The following is a 7291-nucleotide window of genomic DNA, read 5'->3' on the forward strand; positions in this document are numbered from 1 at the left end:
TGGTTGTTGGTAGTGTTCCATATTATGGAAAAATTGTGGACATAATTGAATTGAATTATAGCTTTCATTTCACAGTGGTATTGTTCAAATGTATTTAGGCTGATACAACTACCAGCAGAGGCATCAAACAAGACCATTTGGGCCTTACCAGCGTTAGTTTCTCTCATCCGATACACACCGGTGATCGAGAAGACGATGAACCGTATATATTGGCATCAGAAGCTTATCTCGTATATTATGTGGATGATGAAGTAGATAAGGAATGGAGTGTAGTGGGGTTCATGTGAAACCACGAGGCTTGTATGAAATGGTAGAAGAGAATGAAGAAGCTAAAGCTGGATTTTCTCCACAGCCAGGGTTGAACATGTTAACAGCAGATGATATTGGAGATTTACAGTTGATATGGGATGATAATCTAGAAGACCCCACAGACAATGCTTTTGAGAATTTTGATGATGTTGCATAATGGAAATATAAAAAAATTGAACGTCATTTAAAGAGGATCTTTGTGTGATTAATAAGTTTAATAAAGTTAATGATGTACGTAGTTTGCTGGTTGCAATACTATCTGAATTTTTGTATTTCAATTAAGTCTGGACATAATTATTGGTTTTAATGAATAAAAGCGGTTTCCTATTTCTTCAACGTTTTTTTTATAGCAAATGTTAGTATCTAATAAAGTATTAATGTCGTTATTGTTGTTATTCTTAATGTCATGGTGATGATAATCATGATATCCAATAATCATTATCGTTTTCAATATATTGTTATGACTAATAAATATTAGTGAACATAAAATGATGGTGTAACAGGACAAATGAAAACAGAAGACTTTTCACTATACTGTGCAAGCACAATATTCGCTAAATAAATGGCTATGCCCTCTCCATTCTCATCATTCGAACATGCAATTTCTCTTGCTAGAGACAAATGGTTTTGTAAAGTGAATGTGAGATGTTGGTTGGAGGCTATATCATGACGATCTTATTCTAACTAATACTTGAAAACGGCAAACGAATCTACTATGCATGTTTGTTCTTTAGGCATACCCTTAAAAACTTGCTTTAAAGTTTAATGTATATTTGAATAATATATATTTTAAGTTGATATATGCTAACAAATTTGCAGCAATCATATTTGTTACGTTAACATTCAAATTTGTAAGAACTTCATGAATGGGGATTAATGTATGAAGTAAAATTTGGGTATATTTTTGTGACATGTGCATTTTTAATATAGAAAGTGCATCATAGGCTTTACCAAAAAATATCATGAACTATATGTCTTTTATTATGTATACGCCCTTTACAAATAAGCATGCTGTTGAGTTGGATATAGCTTCAAAAGAGGAAATGGAGTATATAGAATTGCACATTACAGAACTTCTTTTCAAGAAATCTGCCCAAACAACCAACAAGGGAGATGGTAATTGTTTTTTTTTTTAGTTTTAAAATTGTCTTAGCATATTAACGTACATTTTTTTTCTTAATTACTATCTAATGACCTGGGAGTTTTCATTTTCTTCTGAGTAGACTTGGATTGTTATATGCATGTTGATATTTTCAGTGTCAACTGAATATTCAGGCGAAGTAGTTAATGACAATCTAGATGGGACAGAGACTGATCCAGAAGACAATTTAGTTGGTATCTCCTCCGTTGAAATTGACATTCTCAGGCAGTTTGATCTCAATAAGGTTCGGGAAGAAGACAATGAAACTTTAGATAACCAACAAAGACAACATGATGTACATGCTGCAAAAAGGGGCTTCAATCTGAACAAAAAGCCATAGTTTGGAGATGACTTATCAGATCCTGTATCACGTGAAGGCAGTAGATTCTTAACAGAGTATTTTTGGCCTGGTCAATACGATGTTGAAGAGAAATTTTGACCTTTTATTTTAACACTTAGGTTGATTACCTTTATTTAATGGTTTGGGTTGCAGACTCGCAGTATTACATATTTGTCAACTTTAAGAATTTCGATTTTTATGTTCGATTGAACTTTGTTTTAATTTTATAAATTCAGACGATGACTTATTTTTTCTTTTACGTTTATGCTTGAATGCAAACTTAAAAGATCTTATAGTAAACGAGAAAATTCAATTTGTAAATTTGTTCACATGATTAGTCAAAATATATTTTTGTAAGTGATTAATTTTTTTATGTAAAGCAAATCCAAAAATAGTGTAACGACTAAAGTAACAGTGATTCAAACGTAATTCTCAAAAAAAAAAAGTAGTGAGAACATAAGTAGATCATACTCGGTTATTTTTTTTAAAATAAATCGAGTTAGATGTATTTTGCAACGGATAGAATAAAACCGTCACAAATAGTTTATCGTGTATTACCCGCCACTGTAACTGCCACAATATGTCTAACCGCTGCAAAATGCTAAACTATTACCAGCCCTCCTCTTATCCGTCATAATTATGGCGGTTTTTTGAAATCGCCGCTATCTACCGGTTTTTGTGTAGTGTATTCACTATACAAAAAATGATGAAGTATACGTGTATCTCATTTTTTTCTCTCATTTGATAAGTTTTTTTAATATTTATTACAAAAATATTAGATATTATTAATTTTAAAGTTATAATAAAAATTAAATATTGAGATATAATTTATTTTAAAAAAATTATAATCTCATAATATTATTGCAAAAAAAAAATATTAATATATACAAAATAACACATTTTAAAAAAAATAATAATAGAAGTTTTAGTATTAATTTCCTGATTATAGACCTACATTAATCATCAAGGTTTGAGTTCCTATATATAACTTCCTTGAGATTAATGACCTTTGACCATGTTTGGTCCAATCTAATCAATCTTTAATATTATTTTCTACAAGTATCCATTTCCTGATTATAGACCTACATTAATTATCAAGATTTGAGTTTCCATATGTAACTTCCTTGAGAGTAATGACTTTTGACCATGTTTGGTCGTCCAAACCAATCTAGTAATCTTTAATATTATTTTCTACAAATTTTCTTTAGTGTCGTGTCAAATTGAATATTGGAAATCAGTCAAATCACCTTGTTAATGTTCTTCCATGCATTTTAAGTGCATGGACTTGATATTAATGTATATGTGGTGAATTTTTTTTCTCGAGTTTAATTTAAGTCAAACATGTAACATATTTTGCGTTTTAGTCCCTTAATTTGTATGTGTACTATATATTTTATGTCTTGTGGGTTTTGTTTAGTTGGGATTTTAATTTCTTAAGAATTTTGATGACACTTTACTTATAGGAGTTGATTATTGTTAATTTCAATGTATTATTGTTTCTTGTATTCAGAAATTCTAGAGGACTAGCTATTTTTGGCCAACATTGTATTTTAAGCACTGCACCCACGTTTTTCAAGTTTTTACTTATAAAGGTAGAATTTAATTTTAATGTACTTTTAGTGTAAAATAGTTTTATTTTTCACATTGATTACATAAATGAACATCTAAAAAAACGAATAGAATTATATGATTGTGTAAAATATTTTATACTATCAGTACATCTAAATTAAACTCATAAAAAAGTTTGAGAAATGCATACATGAACAAGTATATTTTATGCACACAAAAACTGCTAAACAACCGAAAATACACCCCCGGAGCACAAGTAAAATGACTGGATGTACATAAGAAAAAACAGTACAATTAAATATCCATTATAATTCATTCTTTAATTAATTTTTATTTATAAAAAAATAATAAAGTAATTATAATAATTATTTTAAGATACTATATTTTAAATCTTCTCTCTCATATATGATATATTTAAAATTATATGTCTTTAAAGTTAGATATTCAAATTTAAATTTAAACCTAATAAAATAAAAATAACAAACTAAAAAATTAAACTCTAACTAAATTAAAATTAAATAATACTATCGGAATCAATTTTTTTTCAGTTCTAAATCTGGTATATAATTATTTAACAAGAGTAATGAATACAATTGTTTTTGGATGAGTTTCGGATGTGTTATGTTAAGAAATTATTTAGTGAGCAATTTGTAATTTTAGATGTGTTAAAAAAGTATTTATGCTAAGAAACATACAAGTACGAAGTTTAATGAATTTTGTATGTGTACCAAAAATATTTTCTGTGTTATCTTATTATTTTGAATCTATTAAAAATTTATTTATGTTAATAAAAATATAAATACGAATTTGAACAATTTTAGATGTGTACTAAAAATATTTTGTCTGTTATGTTATTATTTTAAATTTGTTAAAAAATATTTATGTTAAAAAAATATAAGCACAAATTTAAATGAATTTTGGATGCATACCAAAAATATTTTGTATATATTATTTTATTATTTTGAATGTGTCATGAATATATATATATATATATATATATATATATATATATATATATATATAAAATAAAAAAATACCAACAAAATAATGTGAGAAAGAGAAACAAAATAATGTTCAAACACAATATAACTTTTTATGACAAATGTTTAGTAAAATTATTAAAAGAGACTTATCAAATAATGCTTTGATGCCTAATATAAGAAAATTAATTAATTTGTAAACTGGCTTACTCAGAAAGTATTCTCCTAATTTCGTTAGACTCTTCTTTTTGAATTCAACTACTGTGGTAGGTGTACATTAAAAGAATGAAGGTAAAACACTCTTGTGATGACGATGAACAAAAAGAAAAAATTGTTTTGTATCTTATGTGAAAAATGACTGAGTGGAGGAGGTGGTTAGATTATTGAATAATTATTACATTTATTTTATTCTAAATTAAATAAAATTTAAAATAATTTCTTAAAAATAAGAAATATAATTAATTAAAAATTACTATAATAGAATATATAATTTAAAAGATGTTTAAAAGTTGAATCATCATTGGAGGAATAGTATTTTTCAAGAAAAAAAGATTGAATTATGCTTAGTTAATTTTTAGGGATAAGTATTGTTTTGACCCCTCATGTTGAGGGTCGGAATCGAACCTGTCCCTGGTGTATATTTTGATTTAAAATCACCCTTAATGTGTTTTTTGTATTAAAATCGTCCTTTTAAATTTTTTTGGACAAAAATACCCTCCACTACCATCAGCACCTTTACCTCCATCACCACCAGCACATTTACTCCCACCACCACTACCAGCACCTTTACCTCCACCACCAAGAAAAACAACATCAATAAAATCAACACAAATTCAACAAATCAAAAAATCAGAAATTCAACAAATCAACACAAATTCAATAAAATCCAGAAATAAAAAATTCAACAAATCAACCCAAATTCAACAACCAAATCAAAAACAACAAATCAAAATCAGAAGCAGAGGCAGTCACAAATGCAGAAACAGAGATAGTCATAGAATTAGAAACAGAAACTCAAGCAGAAGCAGATGCAGAAGAAGATGTCGATACAGAAGCCGAAGCTGTAGAAGCAGATGCAGTAGAAGAAGATGATGCTGAAGCAGATGCAGCAGAGGAAGAAGCAGAAAAAGCAGATGCAAAATCACGGCAGCGGCGGCGATGGAGCGTCCGAGGACCGACGACGCACTCCACCCTCGGATCCCTCTCTCTCCTCGGCCACCCATCACCCGCGGACCTGCGACGGAGCATGCGCGAACCAGCTCGGTCTCAGATCCCTCTCTCTCTCCTTTGCGCGCCACCCTCCTCGCGTCATGCTCCTCTTCCCGGCGACGCACTCCACGGTGGCAGAAGCATGCATGAACGGTCCTCCCTTCCACCGACGCTCCCTCTCTCTTTCCCCTCTTCTCATCTCCCCCGTCGCAGCCCCTCTCCTTTCTTCTTTCTTCCGGCGACGGCGACGGCAGCTCCAAGCTTTGCCGGCGCCGTCCCCTCTCCCCCCCTTCCCCTTCCCCCTCTCCCTCCCCTCCCCCCTTCGCATTTCCTTTCGGCCCCCCACCCCCCAAAAACGCGTTTCTTCTCCCCCCCTCCCCCCAAAACGTGTTCTTTTCTTTTTTTATTTTATATTTTTTTATTATTAAAGTAGGGGTATTTTAGGAATAAAATTAAAATTTTTTTTAAAAAGGACAATTTTAATACAAAAAAACACGTTAAGGATGATTTTAAATCAAAATATACACTAGAGACGGGTTCGATTCCGACCCTCAACGTGAAGGACCAAAACAATACTTATCTCTAATTTTTATTATGAAACAAACTTAAAAATGTTTATCAAGTTATCTAAATTTGTGAGCAACGGAAGCAGATAATTAAATATTAGTTATTGAGACCAACTTGAGAAAGTAGTTTCTGAGGCGTGTAAGCACTTTAAAATGGCTTTTAAAGCAATTTATAAAGTATCTAGAATAAGATTTAAAAAAAAAATGTAGAGTTAAGAAGAGATACACAAAAATATATATTGGTTCAGCTAAATCAAATTAAATTGAGAGTTTCATTACTTGAATATATAAGTATTAAAAGATTCTTTTTTTTTTTCAAACCTTGTTAAATTAAGATAATTTGTATTATAACTGATCTAAAAATTATTAAATATTAAATATTACTGTCTTAAGTTTATTCAAGCTAAACTTTGTTTGACTTATTATATCAAATAGTATGATTTATGAACTTTAGATATTTTTAAAACTTTTTTAGGTCTTATAGTAACTCTAATCAACCAAAATAATTTAAAAAATTTAGATATTTTTGTTTCAATTTTTTTCAAATTTAATGGATTAGATTACATAGAGTAATAGTTATGTAAGACTACACCTTATAAATTCTGATATTCTAGATTCAAAATATATCAAATATAGGAATTAACTCATCAAATTGTATTTGTAAATCTGGTGTGATAAAACATGAAAGATCTATAATAGAGAAAAGTCTTAAGATGACCCTTATGAGATAAAAAGAGTTTTACAATAAAAAAAAGAAAGTAAAAAATAAAGAACACTTTGAAAACAAATTAAACGAACAACAATTCGACATATTTTTTTGGTTTCTTGTTTTTCATAATTTTCTTAACTTGTATTTATTGTATTAAACTTGTCCATTAAAAATCTTTTTTTTTTTCCCGTCCGTTGTGAGTTTATTTCTTAAAATGTGCAAGAAATACATGTTCAATTTGAGTGATATAGTGCTTTTAACAATTATGATAGTCTCTTTTGTATTTGCAATAGTCACTACAATACTTTCGATAGTTAGCGGCGGTTCTGCAACAATATTGCGACGATTTTTTACCGTTGCTAAACATCTTGTGGCAGTTAAGTAACCGCTTCAAAATAGGTCACGAACAAACAGTTAGCGACAATTTCTGTTAAGGGCTGGAATAATCGCCGCGAAATCAGTATTTGG

The sequence above is a fragment of the Arachis ipaensis genome, chromosome B1 (assembly GCF_059453495.1).
Source record: "Arachis ipaensis isolate K30076 ecotype BB chromosome B1, ASM5945349v1, whole genome shotgun sequence".
In the NCBI taxonomy this organism is placed as follows: Eukaryota; Viridiplantae; Streptophyta; class Magnoliopsida; order Fabales; family Fabaceae; genus Arachis; species Arachis ipaensis.